Source organism: Acomys minous (genome assembly GCF_964271855.1).
Source record: "Acomys minous genome assembly, chromosome: 5".
NCBI lineage: Eukaryota > Metazoa > Chordata > Mammalia > Rodentia > Muridae > Acomys > Acomys minous.
Genome location: NC_140494.1, coordinates 8144230 through 8171674, shown reverse-complemented (window position 1 = coordinate 8171674; position 27445 = coordinate 8144230). Strand labels below are relative to the sequence as shown.

The window sequence follows — 27445 nt, the reverse complement described above, 5'->3', positions numbered from 1 at the left end:
TGCGCCGGGTGTACAGAATGGCCCGCTTACTATAATAAAGCATGTGCGTCTCAGAACACACACATGGAAGCAAGAGAGGGTGAAGGTGAAGTCAGGTGGCAGTGTGAGGTTGGACAATACAGAGGAGCATCTTGGGTGGCCGCTACGTAAAGATTCCTTTTGTGTGTGCAACCGTGTGTGTGTGTGTGTGTGTGTGTTCAAGTATGTAGTATACATTGTGTATGTGTAGGTGTGCATATTCACATGTGTACATGTGTGTGGAGGCCAAAGTACAACCTGCAGTATCAGATGTAGGGCTCACCAGTTCAGTGAGTCTGGCTGGCTGGTGTGAGCACCAGGGATGATCTGGTCGCTACTGGGATTACAAGGGTGCAGCACCATGTTTGGCTTTTTCAGGTCCTCACATGTCCGTGGCCAGCACTTTATTGATACAGCCTCCTTCACCCAAAGCTCCCCTTCTTGGAATATTCTTTTTTTTCATTACAGCAATCGATTCTGCATGTGGCAGTTTGAGGAACTCAGTTTCGTCTGTGTAGCCCATCACCTATCACAGAAGGCCCGCCTCACCGGATAGGTGGCACTCATTAGTCACTTGAGGAACTAAATTAGTGAGTGAAATGGTTCTTGGTGAGAAGAAAAAAAAATAGTAATACAAAAAGGAAGATGAAAAAGCAAAACCATTTATTTATACCACACTGAGGGAAGAGCCCTCTGCAGCTTTGCCAACACTTTTAACTCCTTCAGTGAAGCAATGCAGTGAAACCAGTGGTCACCCCAGCATGGAGCATCAGGAGCTCAGTACCCCCAGCCCAGTTGAGGAGCTATGGACAGTTGATAGCTGTTGGAGGAGGCTCGGCTGTCTTTAGGGGTATGGTTCCTAGCAGGCCCATCCCCTGCCATGGCTAGCCCTGTTCCCTGCCAATATGGGTCTCAACAGGTTCTAATCAAAACAAAATAAAAAGGACATGAGGTTGGGGGTGAGGCAGATCTCAGAGGGGTTACAGGGTCGATCTGGTGGAGATATGATCAAAATACATTGTATGCATGTGTGAAAATGTCAAACAGAAAAAAATGTATTAAAGACAACCCAAGAACTACAGGAGCAACGGAAGGATTTTGAACACAAGCTGTCGAACTCGTCGTCCGGTCTTCTTTAAAATCTCCAGGACTCATATTTCTAAAAACCTCTCTACCCAGCTCATTAAAATTTCCCGAAAGGTCTTTTCTATTTTATTCTTTGTGTCATAGCCACAGGCATGACCCCTCCAAATGGTGATTCTGAGCGGCCTACCACCAGGCCCATTTGTCCGCGGTGCACTTCTGTGATTTGCTCCAGCTGGAAGCTGACATGAGAAGCCTTTTGCCCACGTTGGAATAACTTCTTCTTCTTTTTTTTAATCTTTGAGGCATTTGTCCACTGACTCTAATGTGGAATTTGAAATATCCTGAACATTTTTTTTGGTATTGGACAATGTTGCATTTTTATTATACACTCTGTACAAGGCACAGTGCTGGGACAAAGGAAAAGACAGAAGGGTAACACAGGAACAAATGGGGGTAGAGATTGGGAGACAGCGAGGGAGAGGAATTGGGAAAGCCTTAGAGATGGCAGATGCTTAAGTGTCTAGCACCCTAGCAGGCACCAAGGGTCAGAAAGACCCAGAGGCAGCATGGCATAGCACACCTTTGCCCAGCAGAATAAAAGGATGCAGAACATGTCAGCGACTTACTGAATCCTACTGTGGTTAGTTTGAGTTATTGGCATCCCTCCTTCCCTCCCTCCCTCCCTTCTTCTCTCTCTCTCTCTCTCTCTCTCTCTCTCTCTCTCTCTCTCTCTCTCCTCTCCCTCCCTTCCTCCCCCCCTCTTTGTGTATGTGGTGTGTGCATATGGACTTCTTCATGTATGTAAAGGCCAGAGGTACAATGGCAGGCTGTCATCCTTCATTACTTTGGATCATACTTTTTGTGACAGGGTGTTTTCACTGAACCTAGAGATCACCTATTGGCTGGATTGGCTGGCCAGTGAGCTCCTGGGACGCTGCTGTTTCCACCACACCTCCCTCCACCCTCAATGCTGGGATTACAGATGCATGAGGCCACACACAATTTTTTTTTAACCTGGAAGCTGAGGATCCTAATGCAAGGCTCCGTGCTTATGCGGCATGCATTTCAGTCACTGAACCGATTTGCTGTACACAGAAATCACAAAAAGACACCTAGACAAACCTTCACACTCCTCTGTGACAAGTGTGAACAGGTCATCATAAGCATGCGAGTCTTTCCTAGGCCCTCCACTTCCCAGCTCCTCAAATGTAATAACTACCTGCTTTGACCTCACAGTGTGAATGTATCCAACCTGTTTTAGAGCTGCCAGGAAATGAACCCACATAGGGAAATGCATCCCTTCTGACCTTGCTCTCATTATATTTTCAAGCTTTTCTTTTTCAGAATTGCCTGCCGCTCTTCTTCATTAATGTCAACGGCTGCCCTTTCACTTGGTCGACATACCACAGTTTTGTGATGTGCTCTCATTGCTTCTAGTTGGGGGGTAATTCCAAATGCTGCTGTAGCGAACATGCCACACACGCCTTACAGTGCACATGGACACACTTCCTTGCTTTGTGTACCCAGGTTGCTGGTGAGTCTTATGCTCTGTACTAGTGGATATTGTGAAAACATTTTTGTAAGTTTAACTAATTTGCTTCAGAATTCCACTTTCTCCACACCCTCCACATAGTCCGCCTAGCTGACCCCCTGTGTCCAGTGGTGGGAGTTACAAAGTAGAGCATGAAATTTCTGGAATTTTCTCTCATAGCACAGAAATACATGGAATAATTTAAGTGTAGAATCATGGAAGCAACACGCATTCTAGCCAAATGCAATGGCAAGGAAGAAAGTGTGTGTCTGCAAAGCAGACCGATGGCAGAGTGCTTTGGGGAGACACATAAATAATAATTTCCTTAAAATTTTTTTAACGCACTGCCGCTCTATGGAGCATTCAAAAAGGCCAGAAACTTATCTCAGTTTCATTGTGTGTGTTTACCAGTTGGTTGCTTTGTTTTTAGTTTAGGTTTTGCTTCAGTCCCCTCTGTCTCTCTGTGTCTCTGTCTCTGTGTCTCTGTGTCTCTGTCTCTGTCTGTCTCTGTCTGTCTGTCTGTCTGTCTGTCTGTCTCTCTCTCTCTCTCTCTCTCTCTCTCTCTCTCTCTCTCTCTCTCTCTGTGTGTGTGTGTGTGTGTGTGTGTGTGTGTGTGTGTGTGTGTCTTTCTTTGTTTTTAGCTCAGGCTCTTACTATTTTCCTGGGGGAAGAAAGTGAAAGGTTGGTAGCATAGCAGTAGGTATCTTGGTTTGCTTCAGCTTGCTCAGTTTACTTAGCATCCCTTTTGAGTTACAATTTTAAGTATGTTTAAGCCACTTGTGCAGATCATATCACATGATGCAAAGGTTCTCTGGGAACCTTGATTTATGTTTAGATAGACACTTTATTAGTGTAAGACTTAATCCCCTGTTTCCATAGTCTTTCCAAATTCTTGCAATGCCCAAATTTATTTCACCTGGTAGGTCAGCCTTGACTGCTTTGGTCCAGAACCAAAGCCTCTGTCTGAAAGCACTTGATCCAGTTTTCTTTTCACTGCAGTGGAGACAGCTTAAAACAAGTTACAGTTGTGGAGTTGGAGCCCGTAAGTCATTCTGGGGAGTTATAAGATAGATTGAAATAGTAATATAACTCAATCTTTGCATATTGTGGGTGTGGGAATAACTTTTGTCCTTCAACAAAAAGATCACAATGGCTACTAGTCCCATTCAGAGCAACCAAGCATTCTAATCACATGCCTACGAGTCATATTTATAACTTCAAGGAAAAGAAAATATCAAGTTAAAAAGCAAACAGGAAACTGGGGTGATAGCTCAGTAGTTGAGAGGAATGCTTGCTGGGAAATCAGGAGGATCTAGTACAGACCCTAGCACATGTAGCAAGCTGAACATCCTACAAAGCGCTGAAATCTCAGCTTTGATGGGCCCGGAGGAGGGAAGATCCTGGAGCTTTCTGGATTGCAGGCTAGGGAGTCAAGGTTTAGAGAGAGACCCTGCCTCAAAAGAATATGTGGAGAGTAATAAAAGAAGATAACCAAAGCTCTCATCCTGACTCGACAGAAGTACACAAGCACACATAACTACACATAGGCATGTATATATGTGTGTGCACATATATATATATACATACATATATAAATAATCTTAAAAAATAAGTGACTTAAAATGATATTATTCAAATTATAAACGTGTGATATAGAAAGCTTTGGCTTCTGTCTCAAGACGGGTAAGGTCTGTTCTGACTTAAACAGTTATCTTCACATTTTGAGATTATTAGTGATTTAAATTTTATTTTATATACATGATTACAGTTTTCAAATTTTTCTGTAATGATTATTAACTACCACCAAGCAGCCAGGGAAAGTAATTTTGAAAATAATAAAAAATAGGCATAAATGAAATGTTAGCTGTTTGGGCTAAGGAATTATAGCTAATCTTTTCTTCTTCTTACCTTTCTCTAATTTTTTTAGCTATAAAATATGTTTTTATTAAACAGATGAAGAGTTGAGACATGTATATTTAACTTTAAAGACTATTTGTTTAGAGATAGTTATCATAATGCCTTTCATAGGAAAATAAAAAACATTACTTTTCAAAATGTATCTGTGGAATATGATGCACTTCTGCCTTCAGGAGTCGGTGGGCAAATTCCTTAGGCTCTAAATGGATTGATTTGAGTCAGGGTATAATTCCAATATTTGCCTTTTTTGATGGAAAGTTTATTATGAATTTAACCAGATCTATCTTATAAATTATTGGCTCTTCAGACTTGGGGAATCATTTGCTTAGACTATACAGCTGCACTGTATCATCTATAAAATAAAGAGGACATTACACATGTCTGGGGGCTTCTTACAAAACCCCATGCCCTGACATACTCAGGAAAGGCACGGTGACCTTTAGTTAATAGTTCCTCATCACCGTCATCTTTTTCTTAAGTGAAGAGATAGTACCTACCTGCCTTACCTCACCCACGAGTATAAAGTCCTTCAACATTTCTAAGCATGTTGAGTGAATAAATATCCAAATCATGAAACTTTTTTAAAAACATGTAATTATTTTCCTTTTATTTTCTTAGATTAAATTGCTTTCCTTTTTCATTGTTCCAGCTCACAGTCTGCAGGGTTGACGGCACTCTTACCATCAACAGCAATGTGGGCTGGTTTGCTGATGCAGGCTTGTAAACTGGGGACTCGGGAATTTGCTTGCAGAAGGATCAGAAATTCCAGGTCATCTCAGCTATGTAAGGAGTTGGAGGCCAACTAAGCCTTCATGACACTCTGCCTCAAGAATCAGACAAAACGAGGAAACAAAAACTCCAGCAACTGGAGTTAAGTTACTCCGAGCAAAATTCAATGTTTGCTTCCAGGTTTAAAGATCTCTTTGGGTAAAATTAATGAATAATAAATAAATAAAATTTCAGCGCAGGCTATACAGTAATATTAAAAAGAAAAGCAGCAAACACTTGCCCGTGCTGGGTTTAAAAGGCTCGATTTTGTTTGTGTCTCTCACTTTTACCTATCCATAACTTTCACACTTTCCGAAAAAAATTGACACTAGTTTACACATGTCACTTGAATCTTTGGTTAAAATACTTCATGATACTCCGATCCCTTCAGGAGACTAAGGTAGGCCACTTTGCAAACAGTCTCTGCCAGGCTTTGAAAAGAGGATGTCTGGATGCCAACGATTTCACAAAATCATCTGGATTGATGTCCTCCAAGGGGTGATTTTCTGTAGAGACAAAAGTCCTTGTCTCGTGACACTGTGCTCAAGTTGTCTGTGTTTGCAACATCCTACTTTTCCAAAATACCATTGTTTTCCAAGTTGAGGCTCAAACTAGGAAATGTTCTTTGTACTTTCTATCCTGAATCCCTTAAGGAAGGCTAATTCCACAGAAAGGTGCAAATGGTGGCATCCTTAGCAGATGGAGCCATAATCATCAACCAAGTCCAAGAGGAAAGCAAAGGATGCTTGGGAGTTCTTTCCCGAATTCCAGGTTGCAGCAGGTCCAGGAAGACGGCACTCCAAATCCCTTGTTCCTTAGCTCTGGGGCCTTCAGAGTCCAGAGTCAGGACCCCATCCTTCGCAGGTGGAATAAAGGAACTGACCCACTCTGAACTCAGTGCAATTCTGGGAAACTTTAGGGCAGGCGCTGAAGGAGAAAAGAAACACACAACTGAAAGTTAGGGTGTTTTTAACACAACGGGTAGAATCTACCACCCACACACCATCCTCTCCCGGAAATGCCATTTCCTCTTCCAGGAAACAAAGGTGTGAAGAATTGTGAGCAGCAGATGTGGGTCTGAAACAAGGGAGAGAAAAGTCTGATAGAAAGGAAACCTCTGCGGCCTGGGCAAGCAAAGAGTTAGTCCTGCAGTGTATGGAGGCCAAACAGTCTACAGGGTCCTACCCTACTTGACATAGAAAAGTAATACAGCTACATTCTTTTGTTTTAAATACACTTTTAAGGCCAAAGCAAAAATCATTGTTCTGCGACATATGAGAGAATATTACTCAGAAGAGGCAGCTTTCAGGGCAATGAACTTCTAACTGTCAAACTCTACGGTTATAGGTTATTAGAGTACCACAGGCCTCCCAAACCCAGAGGTTCTGTAGCAGTGGAAGCCAAATACTAAAACGAGCACTGCGGAGACGGAGGTTGTACTCAGCCTTGCTTAAGAGGGATGCTGAAGGGTGTTCAAGGCTTGGCTCCTGGCTCTGATCCTTTCTAGACTGTGCAGTCCTGAGTATACTATACAATATTCCAAAATAGCATTTTTTCATGTGCTATCTGAAGATCACTATAATAGCGGTGATGGTGTTAGCTACTTTATTAGATTGTGAAGGTAAAGTGAACAATGTATCTCTATCTGCCCGCCAAAGAACCTACTATACATAAATATTTACTATGTTGCCAACGTCATGTCATCTGTAACCTTTTAAAAGAAACTAAACACTGGTTAATAAACAGAACCAGGGTCGGGAGGTAGGTCAGCAGTGGAGTGCTTGCCTAGCATCAGCAAGGGTGGAAGTCTAGTACTCAGTAATCTAAATGTTTTAAATAATTAATAAGAGGACACACAAGCTTCCCTGAGCCCCTGCATGTATTTAATCCCCTAAAACACTCAGTGGGAAACACAGTCGTAGGGAATCAGATGTTTACTGACTTCTAGGCACAGCTGGGTAAGCTCTCTGTCGTTTCTCCCCAACCCAGCAGGTTCCACTGAAGGTTTGCTGGAGAAGCCAGGCAAACAGCTGCCTTTGAACAAGGGAATCCTCAGCAGTTACAGACACAGGCTGAAGTGGGGAACCATTCTTCCAGCTCTGTGAGCTTCTTCCCAGGCATGACACACTTTTTCTGCCAAATGTAACAGCCAGAATATAATGCAGGCCTACTACGTGCCAGACTTCGATGTTCTGATGAGACAATGTCATTATTCCTCAGGGCTGGAAGCGCAGCCAAGTCAGCGCTTAGGTATCAACAACCGGCAAAAGTGGCTTAATTTTGACCAAATATTTTTGTAACCTTTAAAAATGTGTGCATTAGCTTTGATGGATTTGTATACATTAGAGGAAAAAGTCACCGTGTGTGGCTTCTTAACACAGCCCAGAACACCACTTAATCAAATCACCAAGCACTTCTGGGTCTCCATGTTTCATTTGTAGATTAGAACCTTGGGGTCATTTAAAGAAGGTGTTTTGTATGTCAGCAATCAGAGGCTTGCTGCAGAGAGCATGGAGAAGGGTGGTGTAGACACAAATTACTATTTAATTTCTCATACTAATCTGGTTTTCTTCTATTACAGCAATACAAATGTAACTCTACTGGGTAAGGAGAAATCTACCACCTCTTGTTTATGATCATCATGAAAATTAGCAACATGGCATAAAAGTTCCTAAAGAAGACAAGTACACTGTAGTGACGAAAAGTTGTTGCTTGAGGGCTGTAAAGTTAGCAGCAGTCCTAAACGTCAAAATCACCGAAAAGACTCAAGAAGCCTCTTACACCACTACAGAGCTGCTCCCAATCAGGCTCCATGGGTAATTAAAAACCAAAACAAAACAAAAGCAACACTTGCAAGTCCTTTGTGATGCAAAGAGGATTAATTAAAAACACTTCTTTCTACCAGTGACCTTAGCCCTTCCCACCCGCGGCTCATTTACGGTTTTTCAGCTCAGTGAGAGGAGACTGCTCTCGCGCCCCGCTTCCTGGCACTCAGGCGGCTGAAGCTGGGGCGTCCGTCCTGTTCCGCGCCGCCTGCTGCGTCGCTCCCCGCCAGGCGGCTGCACCACCCAGACCTCCTGCAGCCTCCGGGTCCCAGTCGTGGCAGAGCGACAAGTGGCCAGTGAGGCGTGAGGATGGAGGGTGGGGACAGGACCGGCAAGAGGAAGGCCGGGAGCGCTCGCGGAACGCTCCCGGGTGCTCGTCCCTGAGCCGGCGTGGCGAGCGCCCTCTGGCCGGTGTCGCCCGCCTGGATCACCCCCCGGGTCGCCAGGCCTGCGCCAATCCCCGCCTTCGGAGCAACAGTGGCGCTGCGCTGGGACGGTGGCCGCGACACCAGGTAAGACCCGGGGCCCCAAGTCACCACCGAGGAGAGAGCGGGCTGGAGGTGCCAAGGACCCAGGGACCGAAGGGCCACCCGAGTGTCCCTTGCAAGTGTTCCAGGAAAGGTCAGAGGACTGTCTGGGTGAGCGGGGTGAAAACGAAATCGGAAAAAAAGCCAACTTTGAGGCTCTCAGGTCCTTCGTTTCATGTATGCTGGCGACCTTGACCAGGTGGAGGCTTGGGGTCAGGGATGGAGAGGCGCTTCCTTCTCCTTTCTGCTTTTCCTTAGCACCAAAGGAAAGGCAGGCTAGGAAAAGGAAAGCAGTGGCAACTTCACACACACACACACACACACACACACACACACACACACACACACACACACAAACAAACAAAACAAAAAACCCAACCATATTTTTTCCTAGGAGACCTGTCCTGTTCTGGGAATTTGTTGAAGCACCTAATTAGATTTTTGTTTCTTCTGTTTTTAGGGCCCAGGGATGACTATAAGTTGTTTGCATGTTTTAAAAAGTTGGGATATTCACTCCTGTAACCTTGAGAAAGATTGTCTTCCAGACTTGAGGGCCACATGTTAACAAAATACAGCTTGTTAAATACATGTCACCTCTTTGTTCCACTGGAGTTTTAAAGAGCTGGAATTAATCAGAGGGCTACTTTAATGACTCCCTGTGGGCGTGGAGAGACGTCCACTGTCTGGCTGAACTTTGGTGGTTCTGGTGTTTTGTGCAAGGGGAACGTCACAGGGTTGCCCTGTCCTCTGGGCTGTTCTGCCGCTATGTGGGCTGGCCGTGGTGCTAATAAAAGATTATTCAGTGGTGACACAGCTGTGGATGTGTGGAGAGACTGGGCCCTCAGGCTGTTAGTGGGAAAAATGGACCATTTGTGCCCAAGCCCCAGTCCTTTAAGCTGCAGGTGCCTTTCCAAAACACAAACCTAGACAGAGGAATTGTGGGATGAGCCTCAGACAAGACCTGGGGAGGCTGCCTTTGTCTTCTCAGCTCCAGCTCATCCGTCTCTTTCATTTAGTAAAAGAGAATTTAAAGTCGGGATTCAGGAGTCAGTCAGTGGCTCCATGCATTTTTCTTGCCTTTGTTTTATTCCCTCTAGAATAAAGTCATGCCCACCACTGCGTCGTCTTTCCTCCCCAGGGGTTGTTTGCTTGCCAGAGAAACTCTATTCTTAGGATCTTGAGCGCCTCACCCTACTCCACACCCCAACTTTATAGATCACCATCTTCACCCCACCCCCAACTTATCTGTGATAATGTGTAAAATGGCAGGCTTACTGTAGATGCTTCCTCTCTTTAAAAAAAAAATGCTGTGTCTTGTGGGAAGAAGGGTGACATTTACTAATTTGGTTGCAAATTACTTTTGAAGTTTATGCACAGCTGTTTAAAATCCCTCAGAGATCAGGGCCATTGTTTGATGCAGGTGTCTACCACAGAAAGATCTCGTTAGGCTGTTTCTCTTGCTGACTGAATGTCTTTGACGATTTAGCCTAGGAAGAGCTGAAACCTGCACGGTTCCCTGCAAGTTGAATGACTCCATCTAAATGAAGGGGCTTTGTTTCAGTTTCTATCACTGTTGTCATCCCGCTCCCCGCCCCCCCCCAAGCAGCTCTTATAGCCTGTCCCAAGGGTAACCTTTCTGGCATCAGTAGTTTTTAATTCCAAGTCCCATGATTGCCATCTACACTTTAAAACGCAAATTCTCAGGAAGATCCTTGATGCCTGCTGTTTTGTCAGGTTTTCTCTTCCACTGCCTGGCGTTATGGTGGCCTTAGGATGTCAGTGACTCTTGGGCAAACTGACAACACCTGTTCTCCCTCTAACACCACCTTCTACAGCAGGACCTCTAAACACACTGTATGTGTAGCCGCACAGTGCAGCCTCTGGGACAGTTTTCTCCTCTCTTCCAAGGCTGGCAGGGGTGCTGTTTGTTGATTCAAATCCTGCTTTTGTAGAATCTCAGGGATCTTTCTCAACACTCCTCCCTCTCTTGGTCACCGCAGGCCTTGGGCGCTCTCTGAAACGAATGTTGGCCTTTCCTTATTTCTATAAAGATTTCTCGTTCTTGTGTGACATGGTTCCTTCTCGCATATGTGGAAAAGACCAAAAGTTCCAGATAATGATGTTGCTGGAGTCATGACCCAGGATTGTCTTTCAGGAATGTAGGCTTCTGGTCTAACTCTATAATTTCAGACACTGAGAGTAAACCTCCTTCTAAAGTAATAGTTCAATTTGGTGCGTTTGCCTTTCTTTCTAATAGAAATCAGAATTAAATAGAATCCCCATTTTTTAATGTACTTAATGACTTAGGGTTATTGATTACGTTGTTTGCCCCATGAATGTTGCCCAAGTATTAACCAAGTGTGACAGCTTGCTAATAAATTTGTATTTGATTTCAGGTGATATTTTTTCTTATTAATTACAGTTTGTTTTTCTTATACTTTTTCTAGTTCTGTTTTCTCTTTCTTTCTTTCTTTCTTTCTTTCTTTTTCTAACACAGGGTTTCTCTGTGTACAAGAGCCCTGGCTGTTTTGGACTCATTTTGTTGACCAGGCTGGCCTTAAACTCACAGAGATCTACCTGCCTCTGCCTCCGCAGTGCTGTAATCAAAGGTATGTGTCACCATACCTGGTCAGGTGATTTCTTTTTATAGTGCTAAATATTTAAGTTTCAAAAATTCTTCCCTCAGTATAAACATGAGAATAAGGATACCTAATTATAAGGACTTTTATGAAAATCAAATATGACAGTAATTTATAATTAGCATACAGCTCACAAATAATATGATCCTTTGTTGCTTTTTGTTTGTTTGTTTTATTTTGCTAGGGGGTATCGTGTATCTCAGGATGACTTTGAACTTTTTTGATCCTGTTTTTCACTGCCTGAGTGCTGGTTTATGCTCGGGGTGGAACCCGGGGCTTCCTGCATGCTACGTCGGAACTCTTTCTACTAGCCACATCCCCAGCCCAAACTCTGTTGCTCTCATTTGCTCTGGCTATGATTATCATCAACACTGTTAGCTTAATTCAAAAGCTAACACAGTCTAGCAACCTGGAGACAGGCGTGCTGCCAATGCTTAGACTTCAAATAAATGGCAATTTAATCCCAGAGCAAAAATCTATGATTCTGGGCTCAGATGAGATAGTTCCAATTTCTGAGACCTTGTATTTTTCACCCACCTCCCCAAGAATACATTGAGATGACATAGTAATCAGAACATGACTGTGTACAAAAGTCTGGTAGGTGAAGATGAAAGATGTTGCTAACTTTGCCAAGAAACATCTTTTTAATTCGGTTTTCTGGCGCCGTATCGTGCTTCTGTAACTCTCACAACTTCTGGATTACCTACCTAGAACTGATTTGAACAGGCCAGACTGGCTGCCATGATGCTTAGAAAGGAGATGCTAGAAGTCTTGACACAGTGACTGAGGCCACAGAGAGTGAGCTTCAGTCGTAAGTGGGACATCTATGTCACACCTCTTCCCCACGCAGGCTCTGGGCCCATCATGGAACAGGGGACAGAAGGATGGACGGTAAGACCCACAGGATATGACAAGCAGAGCAGAGCTGTGTCTTCAGGGCATAACAAAATTACTACTCTGAGAAAAATACACAGCAACTCTGGCTGCCAGGAAGAGACCTATACAAGGTCAAGGCAGTCCAGGACAGTCCGACAAGGAAAGGAGAAAAGCTCAGGCCCTGCCCCATCTAAGAAGCTACTGGCAGTTAATGGCCCAAGAAAAATGAAGACCAGTTTTCTTCAAAGGGGTGACCCTCAGTAGGTTCAGTGGATGGCTGAATATTCATAGTTATACAGAAAGTGCTAATTAGGTTCTGGATTACTAAAAGAAAATATGAATTGACTCAACATGTTATATTTAGGAATATGTATGTTTATATATATGCATGAAATAACAATTAATGAAAAAAGAGGCTATGAATTTGAAGGAGAGTGGGGAAGGATATATGAAAGGGTTTGGCGGGAGAGAGAAATATTTTAATTATATTATAATCTCAAGAATAAAATTCTAAAAAGCACATGAAGTTGAGGGGATTAGTGATTAGTCTGGGAGTTCTCAGGGAGGAGCAGGGGAGAATTATGATCAGAATACAGTGTACAGATGTAAAATTCACAAAGGGGCAATACAAATAGTATATTAGAAAAAGGGAATGAACTTAATGCTATTTTATGTTATAAGACTAACACTGATACTTTTAATTACAAATTTATCTTGGGGCATATATATGTATATATGTATTATGTATGTGTAGGCACATACACATATGTATATGTACCTATATCTATTTTTTCACTGTATAATAAACTATCACTTAAGGCCAGGAGTTGTGTTCACTTGAGATCCCAACACTTTGAAGAGAAAAGAGGATTAGATGTTCAAGGTTAGCCTCAAACTCACTATGTAATGACCTTAAAGCCCTAGCTTCCACCCTGAGCATAAACCAGCCACGGTACTGTAAGCCTGTAATCCTAGCACTCAGGTGGTGGAAGACAGGAGCAAAAGTTCAAAGTCATCCTTGGCTGCATAGTGGGTTCAAGGCCCCTAACAAAACAAAACAAAACAAAACAACAACAACAACAACAACAAAAAGCAGTAAAGGATCATTATTATTTATGACTTATATGCTAATTACAAATTATTGTCATATTGAATCTTCATAAAAGTCCTTATAATCAGAAGAGGAAAGTAAGGCTCAGGAGAGCTAAGTCACTTGCCTGGGTTTTATAACTTGTAAGAGGAAGAGTCAGGCTTGACCCACCCCTAAGCCCTGCTGTCAACTACATGTCAGGCCACCTACCAATTAAAAAAAAAAGTTCATAAAATTGACCATCTTAACTTCTTAAAAAGGATTAGTCTAATTTTATGTTATGGGCATGAGTATCTTGCCTGTGTGCATGTCTGTGCAGCACATGCAGGCAGGTGTTGGATCCCCTGGGACAGGAGTTGCAGGTGGTGAGCTGCCGTGCGGGTGCCGGGGCAGAGCTAGCATCCTCTGGATGAGCAGCAACTGCTCCTCACACCTGAGCCGCCTCTCCAGCCCCCTCTTTACCACTTTTAAAGGAATGATTCAGCAGCGCTGTGTGACCATCACTTCAGTCCAGTAAGCCCTTTTCTTCTGTGTGTTATGGGATGTGCTTGCATGTGGGGTACACACATGGTTGTGTATCCATGCACCTTTTCTCACACATGTGGAAGCCAGAATGAGACATCAGGAAGCGCCTTACTCACTCTTCATTACTGCCTTGAGATGAGCTCTTTCCCTGAACAAAAAACCTCCTCTTTGCACTAGGCTGGCTGGCTTTGTGGGGTCTGAGAGTCTCCCCTCTCTCTCCCTCTGCCTCCACTTCTGGGGTTAGGAACATACAGATGTTCTTGGCTTTTTACGTGGGTGCTGGGCATAGGAACTCAGGTCCTCAAGCCTGCAGAGGAAGCTTCTTACCCACTGAACTATCTCTCTGAACTAGCCCCATGGGGCCCTCACCATCTTACAAAACTATACACATTGTTTCCCTCACTCTGATCAGCCTTTGGGAACCACAATTCCACTTGCTACCTTTGTCTAGATTCCTGAAAGGATGTGTCTTTCATTGGCTGGTTGTTTTCACATAGCTGAGTTCACTTCGCATTCTTTATCCATGTCAGAGCAAATGTTAAACATTTCCTGGCTTTAAAGACTGGATGTTTTCAGTTGTCTGTCTATGCCACATGTGCCTAATTATTAATCGGCTGAGGGTCAGATCAATTGCGTCCACCTTTCTTTGTTGCAGGTGGTGCTGCAAACACACAGGCGTATCATCCCTTTCTTGTTGCTACGGCAAAGCACCTGTGAAGAGCAACTTGAAGAAGAAAGGGCTGATTTGGGCTCATGGCTTGAAGGTGTAGTTAGTTCATCATGTCAGGAATGGATTGGCAGCAGAGCCTGAGGTGACTGGTCACATCGCATCCACAGTCAGGAGACAGCGAGGTGGACGCTGACGCTCCATTCTCGTCTACGTTTTTGTCCATTCAGGGACCCCAGCCCATAGGCTTGTGCTGCGCACATTCAGAGTGAGGCACCCCCTTCCCTTAGTTAAACATCTCTGGAAACACCAGAGACTGGTTTTCTAGGTGACTCTAAATCCCATAACATTGACCGTCAAGAGGAGCCATCAGAGCAGATGTCCAAACATCTGTTTGAGATGTTGCAGCTGCTTCCTTTGTGGGATTTCTGGATCTTCCAGCAATTCTACACACATTTGAGAGTTATACGGAAACCGCTGCACTGTTTCCCGGAGTCGTTAGATCACTTTACATCTCCACCAATGACGTCACACTCTTCTGACCACTCTCCATCCTAAGCAACTACTACTCTTTCCTGATTTTGAGTGTAGTCATCCTCAACAGGCTTGGTGCGCTAACCAATTAACTCTGAATCAAATTGTTAGCTGCCCGATCCCAGGGATCTGCAAGGCAGGGCTACCCCTCACTCCATTACTTCCTCCTATCCCATCTTGTGCTTACATGCCTTTTGCTACCTCAGATTCACTGGAAGGGCTACTATTCACGGAGCGCTGACAGACCATGGACTTATGACTAGGAAGGGCTCCTAAAAGGCAAACTGAGAGCTCTATATGTGCAGTTGGCCCAAGCTCTATGCAGGAGCTTCTAATGCAGAATGAATGCTGTGAGGAATGAAGCTGCCTGGTATCAGTTCTCAGTACTCTAAATGTGTGGTACGGAGACTTTGTAGAAGAGTGATTATGGGGTGAGCATCTTTATAGGTGAGGATGCAACTATTTTACTCCTCTGCCTATTTCCTTGCTGACCTCTCTACAAAGGCTAGAGTTCTGTTCCAGCCATTGCAGCAGGGTGGCAGATATGCCAGATTTCCTGGTAGACATGCATAGAATGATCATACACATGTTCTATAGAAGGCCAACCTATAGGAGCACCAACACTTGGGGTATCTGAAATAGTGTCCCAGAGTTGTCAGTGTCAACTCAGCTGACACTGGAAGGGTAAGTGGCCCTAAGCCATGGGAGTGCATTGCAGAAGATAGGAACATCATTTGTTGAGTGACTCTGTGGCCTGCATGCATCCTAGCACATTATGATGGGAGTCTAACACATGTGGGGGTGTGGCCAGGGTGAGCCTGCTTCCCTTACCAATTTGTCATATAACCTTAATGGATTAATTTGTAGGAGCCTCATTTGTCTCTACTCGTGAAATGAGCCAGTGGCAGTGACACTGTAAGAACCAGAAAGTACTTTATAGGTCAGCTGAGTGGCCTTATTCATGGGTAATTCTGGAAAGGGCTAACTATCATAAGTGTCCAGAGTGGGACACTTTGGAGAATGCAAGGGGGCATTATTAATAACTATGCTAGCACAACAGCTATAAATCCAGCTTTCCTGGCAACACTGATTGGTAGAGCTACCTTACTTTGGGGAAGGGGTTAGCGTGCATGAATATGTATGCATGTATGTACATGTGCATGTATGTGCATGTGGCACATGAATGTGTAGATTGAGAATGTGTCTGTGCATTGCTTGTGTACATGTGTATGTGTAGATGTATGTGCACATGTGTGTTTCTGGAAGTCAGAAGTCAGTAGTGAGTGTCTTCTTCAATCACTTTCTACCTTGCTCAGTAGGACAGTGTCTCACCGAATCTCACTGATTCCCTTAGCCTGGGGAGCCAGCAAGCTCCAAGGATCCTCCTGTCCCTACCTCTTCAGCACTGAATTATAGACACGTGCTGCCAACACCCAGCTTTCCTACATGGATTCTAAGGAATCAAACTCAGATCCTCATGGCAAACACTTTACAAGCCGCTGTCTCCTTAGTACTCCCTAGAAAGTAATAGAAAAAGCTCAGCTTGGGAAACCTAAACATGTACACAAACGCCACATTTCCAGTGCATGGTGTACATCTAGCTCCTGTTTTCCATGAACTATAATTCACTCAGTCACTAAGGTATGTTGGCACCAGATTAAGCAAGTTGCTTTAGACCAGAGGTTCTCAGCCTTGTGGGTCCTGACCCCTTAGGGGATCCAACAACCCTTTCACAGGGGTCATATATCAGATTTCCTGCATATCAGATATTTATATTACAGCTCATAACAGTAGCAAAATTATGGTTATGAAGTAGCAACAAAATAATCTCGTGGTTGGGGGTCACCACAACATGTGGAACTGTATTAAGGGTTGCAGCATTAAGAAGAATGAGAACCATTGGTCTATACTAAGGAGAAACAGACGCCAAGGACGCTGTTACGAGGCCACTCTGCACTGTCACATAAGCTGTACCATCTGAAGTGCCCAGCCATGTAACCAAAAAATCAGATTGGTCTCAAAGCCAGTTTTACCATTTTTTCATTAGAACACAGACTCAGAGGCTTGGCCTTTGAGTGTAAGGGTCAAGTTTCACCTTTGTTTTGGGACATGGGCTCAGAGTGCCACCTTTGACCTCCAGAATGGAAAGCCACCCCTGCTTTTCATCCTGACTATGGGCAGCACGCGGTGAAATCATGAAGCCGGACTTGGCTTCGGTAGCTGGCATAGCCTTCTCCCGTGGCGGTCCTGGAGTCTGGGTGTTCATCTCTTACTTATTCCTCCGGGTACAGAGCTCAGCTAGAGCCAGGTTTTGTTAGTTCGCTCACTTGGATGTCTGCTTCTTTACTCCCTCCTTTCTTTCCTCTGCTACCTCAATCCTGAACTGCCTCAGTGGTCTTCATCACTCTCAGTGGTGCCCCATGCAGCAGGAAGCAGCCTTCTCAACCCAGGTCTGGGAATCTCACTCCCATGTGTTACGTTCTACCACCATTCCTTGGTACTCATGAGTGAAGCTAGCCTCCTTGACAAGCATCAGAAGGTTCTAATCCTTTCTTCTCTGTCCGTATACATAACGTTCCTCCAAGTCTGAGCCTTATTAAGGTTCTCTGGGATCCCAAGGATGCTTGCTGTGTGGACCACTCTGCCCAACCCCTGACCTCTCCTATGCATCACAGGCTTGACTTGGTCATCTTTTCTTAAAGGCGTTTTGAGATCCTACAGACCAGAGTTTGGTTTTCTTCTCTGCAGGTTCACAGCACCTGTCAGATAGCTCTCTAAGGAACTTGGAAGAGGGTGTAGCCTGCAACAACCAGACTATTAGCTGTAATAGCTCTGGAGATAGATCTGTTGCTATGGTTTGTTTGTCTTCAGATGCTCCCAGCACTACATCCCGCATGAACACCGAGTCTGCATCCTCTCTTACCACATCTCTATGTAAACCAAATGTAGCTGATAACTAGAGAGTACCAAGAAATACTATCAAGATAAATAAATGGCCATAAAGTTTACAATCTAAAATGTCTTGGGGACTATCCACTGTGTTAGAAGAAATGAGTCAAATATATTTGCACAAACAGAATTACTATTTCCCTGGAAAGTTTTTCCTGTGAGCTTGTGGAATTCTCTGGATAAATTCCACTAGAAATCTGAGCTTGGGGTAATAGAAAGCATATATTGTATGGATCCCTTTGCAGCTGTGTTATTAAGGACTGTTAACACTAAAAATTCTAGGAATGACCAGAAACAAGAAAAATACTTCTCTCCTCTTGTATGTGTTGCATTCTCTTTCTCTGTCACCTTCCAGCATCTCACGTTGCTGACAATTAAAATGCCAATAGAAAAGAAAAGGACAATATTAACTTAAGATGATCAAGAAATTAAAGGTTCTAGTTGAGCCTGGTGGTATTCTAGAATCCCAGCCTTAGAAAGGAAGACAGGAAGGCTATGAGTTTGAGACCAGCCTTGGGCTACATATTTAGATAGAGCCTGTCTCAAAAACAGGCAGCTAGGGGTGTAGGTCAGTGGCAGAGCACTTATCTAGTCAAGGGAGCGAGCCTGAGATTGGGAGAAAAAGGAAGAAGAAAAGGTAGTAGGGAAGGTAGAGAAAGAAAAAGAAACATTAAAATGTGAACATCACTACAAGCAAAAGGACAAAGAAATAATAAAAACATAAAATGCAGATGTACTGACAACCAGAAGCTATTTTAATTTTTTTAAAGGATTAAAAGGAGGAAATAATTACTAAAATTTAAAAGATATTGAGGAGTCTTCAGTGAAATCCCGATTGTGCTAAGACTTGTTAAGGCAGTTCAGAATGAGGAAGGGGGACAGTAAAAGAATAAATTCAACAATGTGGGTGATAACTACATACTGAAGAAAAATTAAGTGAACCCCCCCATGAAAAATCCCACCTAGTCTGGAGTAAGTAAAGAAGCAGCAGAAGTAAGACTCTGTCTCAAAGCATGGTAGAAGCAAAACTGAGCCCCAGAATTCCTCTGACCTCCCTATATAGGTTCTGTGGCATGCATAGGCCTTCTCTCTCTCTCTCTCTCTCTCTCTCTCTCTCTCTCTCTCTCTCTCCACCTCCCCACCTCCTGCTCCCTCCCCTGTTCCCTCCCCCTCCCCCCTCCCCACACTTTTTAAAAATGACTTTTGTATTTTTATTTTATGTGCATTGGTGTTTTGCATGCATGTTGTCTGTGTGACGGTCTTGGATCCCCTGGAGCTGGAGTTAGAGACAGTTGTGAGCTGCCATGTGAGTGCTTGGAATTGAACCCATCTGCTCTTAAAACACTGAGCCATCTCCTCAGACCCCACACATTTTTTAAAAGGCTGTTATTTATTCAAAGGTAAACTAATCAAAAACATGAAATGAAAAGAAGGAATGAGAAAAGGTATTTCAAAGAAGATTAGAAAGAAATCCTAGCAATAATGAGAGAGAGGAGGGGGAGGGGAAGAGGGGGGAAGGGGGAAGTAGACACTATTCCAGGTGCCTAATAACCACAGAGCAGAGCTGGGGTAATGCCAATGCCCGTGGTTCCTTCTGACGTGAAAGGCTGGGCCATGGACGTACAGAGAAGTGATGCTTTCAAGAGGGAAGAGCAGTGCACTCCAGGTAACAGTTCCCTCCAGTCACAAGGCCACATGAGAGCAAGCCTAAGGGCTCCCTCCTATTGACCTGTGCAGGGAAGGTGACACCTCTCGTTGTGTAAGACACAGCATTCTTTTTTCATTTCAACCCTCTCCATCTAGAGGTTTTCTTCTGGGAAATAGGAAACTGTGGCAGCCTCTTAAATGCTAACTGTACCCATCTCTACTTTGTGCACAAAGTCCATTCCTTTTCCAAACAGAACGTGACCTTGTCCCACTTAATCCGAAAATCCTAAGTACCCTTGCACATCATCTACAACTTATTTTTTTCTTAACTTTTTTAGTATTTTATTAATTTATTCACATTACATCTAAATTGTTATCCCATTCCTTCTATCCTCCCATTCCTCCCTCCCTCCCATTTTCCCCTTACTCCCCTCCCCTATAACTGCGACTGAGGGGCACCTCCTCCCCCTGTATATGCTCATAGGGTATTGAGTTTCTTCTTGGTAGCCTGCTGTCCTTCCTCTGAGTGCCACCAGGTCTCCCCATCCTGGGGACGTGGTCAAATATGGGCACCAGAGTTCGTGTGAAAGTCAGTCTCCACTCTCCACTCAACTGTGGAGAATGTCCTGTCCATTGGCTAGATCTGGGTAGGGGTTCAAAGTTTACTGCACGTATTGTCCTTGGCTGGTGCCATAGTTTGAGCGGGACCCCTGGGCCCAGATCTGCCCATCATAATGTTCTTCTTGTAGGTTTCTAGGACCCTCTGGAACCTTCTACTTTGCCATTCTCCCATGCTTCTCTCACCTAGAGTCCCAATAGGATGTCCCCCCCCTCTGTCTCCTGTTTCCTTCTCTCCTTAACTCTCAGCTTTTTGAGCCAAGACTATGATTTTAGTGGGGGAAGCTTATGAAGTCTGTGATGGGAGACAAATCACAGAAAATGTATGGAAGGGGCTTTCTGGATTAGCTTAGCGGAGGTGCTGACCCAACCTACATGTAAATGGCACGATTGATAAAAAGGAAAAAGTGTGCTGCACGCTATGGCTCTCTACCACCTGGCTGTGGATAGGTGTGACCACTTACCTCAGGCTCCTGCTACCTTTTCTACCCCTCTGAGGGACTGTGCCCTCAAGAAAGTGACAACTAGAAAGCCTCTGCAACTAAGGAACATGTTTGACCCTTCTCCAGTCGCGAACATCAAGGTGTCTGAGCACCCAGGTCACGTTTTCATTGCCACTATGAAGGCCTTTAAGCACTCTAAATGTTGTCTATATTTTCACACTAAGTTTTAAGGAATATGCCTGAAAATAGTTTTGGGGCCAAGTCCATGGGAACCTTTTGCGTGTTGACTGCTAATCGTTCGCCGCGGTGTGTTGGGAGATCTACTGCTCCCCACCTCAGCTGTCATGTTTCCTTCCAGTAACTGGAGACATTAGATAACTGTCTCACCCCCTTCAGAAGAGACTGAAGGGGGGCCACTCTGTCTTGTTGCGTCACTCGATAGCCTTGATGATCGCGATAGTAATAAACCAGGTCGGGTCGTGCATCTGTTACTTTTCTCACTGCTATGACAGAATCCTTGACAAAAGCAATGTAGGAAAGGAAGGTTACTCAGACCTCACCGTCGAGGGCATGGTCCATCGTGGTGACAAAGGCCAGGCAGCAGGAGCAGGAGGCAGTGGGTCGCACTTGAATTTATACTCAGGATGCAAAGAAGGATTAATGCGAGTGCATGCCTCTCTTTCTCCTTTGTATGCAATCTGAGACCCCAGCTATAGGGGACGTGCTGCCACATCCAGAGTGAGCCTTCCCTCCTTAGTTAAACCCGGACACACTCATTGACACACCCAGAAGCGTTGCCAAATCCAGTCACCTGGATGATGAATATGACCATCACACCAGGTCTTGGAAATTCCTCTGAATCATAATATATACTACACATTCATATACACACATACATACACACATCACATGTATACACACAAAAATTATAATGCTTAATACTATAATAAGAAGTGCCTTCTACTGTGTTGTTAGTGATGGTAATACAAGGGATGTTTTAATAACCAAATATCCCTCCCCCCAAAAAAGACAAATTAATTTCCTCAATGAGTTTGTTTCTAGAAGAAATGATTGTGATGAGCAAAGAGGTAGAATTTTAGTATTGAAAAATTAATAATAGGAGCACTTTATTTCTGCACTACAGATTTAAAAAGGAAAGCAGCACACATATCACTCAGGACTTTTTGAGTCTTTACAGTAATATTTTGTTTTTGTTTTTGTTTTTTTAATTAATTTATTCATATTACATCTCAGTTGTTAGCCCATCCCATGTATCCTCCCATTCCTCCCTTCCTCCCACTTCCCCCCTACTCCCCTCCCCTCCCCTATGTCTGTGTCTGAGGGGGACCTCCTCCCCCTGAATATGCTCATAGGGTATCAAGTCTCTCCTTGGTGACCTATTATCTTTCCTCTGAGTGCCACCAGGCATCTTCATCCAAGGGACATGTTCAAATATGAGGCACTAGAGTTTGTGTGAAAGTTAGATCTCCTTCTCCACTCACCAGTGGAGAATGTCCTGTCCATCGGCTAGTCTGGGTAGGGGTTCGAGGTTTACTGCCTATTTTTTCCTTGGCTGTTGCCATAGTTTGCGGAGGACCCCAGGGCCCAGACTCGCCTATAGTTTTCTAGGACCCGCTGGATCCTTCTATTTCCTCTTTCTCCCAGGCTTCTCACACCTAAAGTCTCAATAAGATGTCCTCCCCTCTTACCCACTATCCTGGTAGGTACAGTTTTTCATGGGGACGTACACCTTGGACTAGTGTCTCGATATAAGTGAGTATATACCATTTAGCTCTTTTTGCTTCTGTGTGAACTCACTCATTATGACAATTTCTAGTTCAATCCATTTGTCCACAAATTTTGGAAATTCCTTGTTTTTAATAGCTGAATAGTATTCCATAGTGTAAATGTACCACAGCTTCTTTATCCATTCTTCTATTGAGGGACACGTAGGTTGTTTCCAAGTTCTGGCTATTATGAATAAGGCAGCTATGAACATGGTTGAGCATATGTCCCTGTTGTGTGGTAGTGCATCCTCTGGGTATATTCCAAGGAGTGGAATAGCTGGGTCTTGAGGAAGCCCTATTCCCATTTTTCTGAGAAAGCACCAGATAGCTTTCCAAAGTGGTTGTACTAGTTTGCATTCCCACCAGCAATGCAGGAGTGTTCCTCTTTCTCCACACCCTCGCCAGCATGAGGTGTCAGTTGAGTTATTGATCTTAGCCATTCTGATGGGTGTGAGATGGAATCTCAGTGTCGTTTTGATTTGCATTTCTCTGATGACTAAGGAGGTCGAGCATTTCTTTAAGTGTTTCTCAGCCATTTGATATTCCTCTGTTGAGAATTCTTACAGCAATATTTTGAATAGCCATTAATGAACTCCTTCATAAGCTGGGCAATGGCGGCACATGCCTTTAGTCCTAGTACTTGAGAGGCAGAGGCAGGTGGATCTCTGTGAGTCTGAGGCCAACCTGGTCTTCAGTTTCAGGACACGGAGAAACCCTATCTTGAAAAAAAATCAAAATAAATAAATAAATAAACAAACTTCTTGGCTGGGTGTGGTGGTGGTGGTGCACGCCTTTAATCCCAGCACTTGGGAGGCAGAGGCAGGTGGATCACTGTGAGTTCAAGGCCAGCCTGGTCTACAGAGTTAGTCCAGGACAGCCAAGGCTACACAGAGAAACCCTGTCTCTAAAAAACAACAACAACAACAAAAACAAAAGAAAAAAGAAAAATAAACTTCTTCATAAAAAGAACTTGAATGACTCTACCACTTAAATAGAACCACCTACTTTTCGACAGTTTTATAAAACATTGGTGAAAGTGAATCAATTAGAAGTGACTAGTAGAGGCCCACGTTCTCAGGCAGGGGCAGCGCTTTCAAAGGCACAGCCCACAGTTGTCTAATTTCCTCAGCCTGCTCCAGTGAGGGCGCGGGTTGCAGCTCTGAGATTCCCTCCTAGATCCTGCACGTGGGGATTTATATTTATATGTACTTATATAATATTTACACATATTTATATAACACTACATATTATATAATATTTATAATTATAAATGCACTAAAAGCACTCTTAAGAGTGTAAGCCCTCTGAAGGATTTTTTAAAAGGCATTTTTTTTGCTTGTTAAAATAAAATAAATGCAACTTGTTTGACGAAAGTGGGGCTGATATGGCTAAGCATAAATTAGCACATCATTTTAGAAATTAATGGAGTAAAACACATCCATTAGCAATCCCTCATTGTTGGAGCTGCCAGAGAGAAATGCCGACACAGCACGTTCTTTTTAACGTCATTATTTCAGTAGGAAGGACAGTGAAGAGAGCCAAAGCTGAAGAATTTAGAACAAAAAGACTCTCTGTCCATGGAAGCATATGAGCAGTTTTACTCTGGGAAGAAATGGTGTGGACACCTTCCTGTGGGAAAATAATTTGGAGCCCCCTGTATTTAGCTAAGATCAATGGAAAGATTCGATGCTTTTTTGATTCAAGTGTGCATCTGTCTCAACAGCCTCAATCACAAACTGAGAAGGGAACACACGAAGACTCACCAAGCACTCTGCCAGTTCAAAAAGCGAGACTCACATTAGTTTGGACATTTGTCTTAAAACAGCCAGAAGGAAAAGTCAATCCAAATACCAGGGAATTTTAATCCATGTGCCATGCACATTTTCTTAGCCTTTGTGAGATAGACTCAAAGGACTGCATTTTCTAAGAAGCCTTTTCTAAGGAGCTTACGCCCTAATCAGTTAAGTGTGACACGGGCTTGAAATGGCATTTGGTGTCACATAATTAAGAATAAGTTCAGTGTGATACAAACTAACAGTAGACTCATGTTACTGCACTGAAATTGTCCAGTTCAGTGTTTCTTTGACAAAATAATTTATTTGACCCTGAGTACTGTTTTGGATTCCAATCTCTGTGGAACAATTGCTCAACCTTACTGACTAAGAGCACCTCTGTTTTACTTGCTTGTGGGTTTACAGGAATTTGGGGTGGCTCTGTCGCGGTGACTTTAGAACTTGTCATATTCCTGGGTAGTCAGATCTGATCACATGGGTCAGTCACAGGGCTCCAGAGAAGGAACAACTGAAAGGGACCACACAACTACACATCTTCTTTGTTGACAACTAACTGCCTACGCTGGGCTTCTTTCCTTAGCATTAGATACTAAAAGAGAGAGGGCTATGAACACTCAAAATCAAAAGCCCAAGTTTTTAAAAGGTCCACGCTAGGAAGGCACACAGCATCATTTCCGTAGAGGTCTCCACTGGTCAAAAGAGGTCACAGACCAGGCGGGATCTGGGGATGAGGAGAGTGACCTCACAGATGGGCACTGAGATGAGGCAGCCTGTGGCAGCCACTTTTTGGACCACCAAGTAAGCACAAACATTTAGGCTATTCGTACACCATCTTGTAAAGAGGGCCTCTCATATTTTCTGAGGTTGAGCCCTTTGTTTCATTCATTACATGGCTGACAGAAGAATTCTACTAAAAACTAAACTCAAGGAGCTGGGAAAGAGGGCTCAGCCAAAGTGCTTGCTGTGTAAGTACAGGGACCTGACTTTGTTTCTCAGAACCCATGTAAAGAGCTGGGTGTGGTGAAGCAAGCTCTTTCCTGGGCCAGACAGGTGCATATTCCAAGGTCTTCCACATTACGTATTCCCGGGATGCTCCCTGCATCATCGATACAGCTCCATAATAAAGTTTACACCTAGAATTGACCTTCTTCCACTTGGTGAAACCTTGAGATCTTTTACCACCTCTAGCGCTTCTTTGTTCTGTGGCATTTTGGACACATAGGTAGGTGTCTGAGCAGACGTGGCAATCCTTAGCTCTGTCCCCAATGTGTTGGAGAGTGGGATCTCTGTCTCCAGTCTAAACCACATTTAACAAAGAGTTGTATAGACCACAGGAGGCCAAGAAGCTTGTACTGAGTTTAGTGAAGGTGCATGACTGAGCAGCAGAGTGACTGGGGAAGAGATCAGAAAACCCTTAAACAGGAAGTAGGTGGGTGTGACCAAGAGAGGCAGGGCTGTGGAAGGGCTAGCAGTAGTGAGACAGAACCAAAGCACCAAGAGCGATGAGGAGCATGCCCCCCAGAATGCAAAGTGCACAGAACAAGGACAGAAAGTAAAGCAGAGCATGCGACTCAACAAGAGGAATGCCAGTCGCTGTAAAGATTAAGAAAGAAGAAACAAGAGATAGAGATGGCTGGACATCAGAGCTGACTCTGAGCATTTATGGGAGTGAAGGAAGAAGCACCCAGGAGGGCACCCTCACATGAAATTAAAAGGTAGAGCATTCCAAAACCCAAGTCATCAACCTGTTCCGCGTGACCAAATGCCATCACCGGGCCAAATTGACGGGATAGCTTTAAAGTCAGCTGTGCGTGCTCACACACCCATGGAGACACACATTTATCCTACATTCTAATTGACAAGATGCGCGGATGCTGTCTTACTGGGGCCTGAGGAGAGGCGGTGTGGCAGTGGAGAGCTAACCAAGAAAGATGTACCTGGAAAGAACTCTTAGCCTTCTATGGGGGATGGGGCACGGGGGGGGGGGGCAATCTAATTGACATGAGGAAAAATTTTCTGCTAAATACTGCAAAAAAAAAAAAATGTATGGTTGCCCATTCGACTCTGAATCCAGACTGGTGTAACTCACAGGTAACTGGCTTTTCCTGTCTGCCAGGTATTGTTATCTTTTCGTAGCTGTTGACTCATCTGGCCCTTGTAACTACTTTTGAGGTTGGTCCTATTGCTATCCTGAGTTTACAGACAGGGAAACTGAGGTGAAAGTTTGCCTGCTCGTGGGTTGCTCAGAGTCATGAGCTGGAGGCTGGACCCAGGTGGCTTGATGTTGCACTCTATGCTCTTTGGTTTTGCAATTATTCCCGGTACATATGAATTATACAGAACAGTGATTTTGTTGTAACGTCACGTGTGAACATTTTACCCGTTCTCTCTTCCTTCCTCCCCCGCACTGGTCCCTTCTTCACTAGTAGTTTCCGTTTTGCTTTTACCTCTTTCTTCCTCCCCTCTAAGTTTACACTAGAGAAAAATATCTTGAGAGAAATCATGCAATGCTCATCTTTCTGAGTATGGCTTATTTTGCTTAACATGATCTCCAGCTCCATCCATTGTTTTGGAAATGCCAGGATTTATTGTTGTTGTTTTTGTTGTCGTCTTCTTTGAAACAGATCTCAAATTTGAAATACTCCTGCCTCATCCCCCCAGTCCTAGGATTTATTTCTGTTTGTGTGTGCGTGCGTGTGTGTGTGTGTGAGAGAGAGAGAGAGAGAGAGAGAGAGAGAGAGAGAGAATTGAATGAGTGAACGCCACAGCTGTGTGTGCTGCTGGGCATGGTTTCTTGCTTATTTTGACTTCTTGTTTTGTTAGAGAGAGTACATAAAACTGAATGGGTGAGGAGGTGAGGGTGATCTGGGAGGAGGTGAGAGAGGGGAAAAACATGAACAAAATATATTGTATGAAACATTAAACTATATTAAAAACAATTAATTCTAAAAAGTTCATTACCAAAAAGAAAGAAAGGAAGGAAGGAAGGAAGAAAAGAAAAGAGAATAGTCTTAACCATGTTATTCTTTGTTTCTGATTGGTTACAAAACAAAATCAGAATTTCAATGGAATTTTCACCTTTGAGAAAGTGAGCAGTTTTCAAAAAGCAAAACACTTAATTGTAACTATTAACCAAGGGGCAGATTTGGCAGAGCGCTCAGGGAGCATGCCCAAAGCCCCAGCATGCCTCTGACGGTGGGTGGCA

At 43.9% G+C, this 27445-nt stretch overlaps 1 protein-coding gene across 2 annotated transcripts in view; it reads left to right on the top strand.

Annotated features, from left to right (window-relative positions):
* The first annotated feature begins 8266 nt into the window (after positions 1–8266).
* PRKCQ (protein kinase C theta) overlaps positions 8267–27445 on the top strand; it is a 130549-nt gene continuing 111370 nt past the window's right edge. The window contains exon 1 of one of the 2 annotated variants that reach the window (XM_084783975.1): positions 8267–8657. The gene's annotated coding sequence lies outside the window, so the exon portion shown is untranslated. Of the gene's footprint in view, positions 8658–8691; positions 8767–27445 lie in introns of those variants that run through there. The other variant, XM_084783976.1, reaches the window with a different exon arrangement.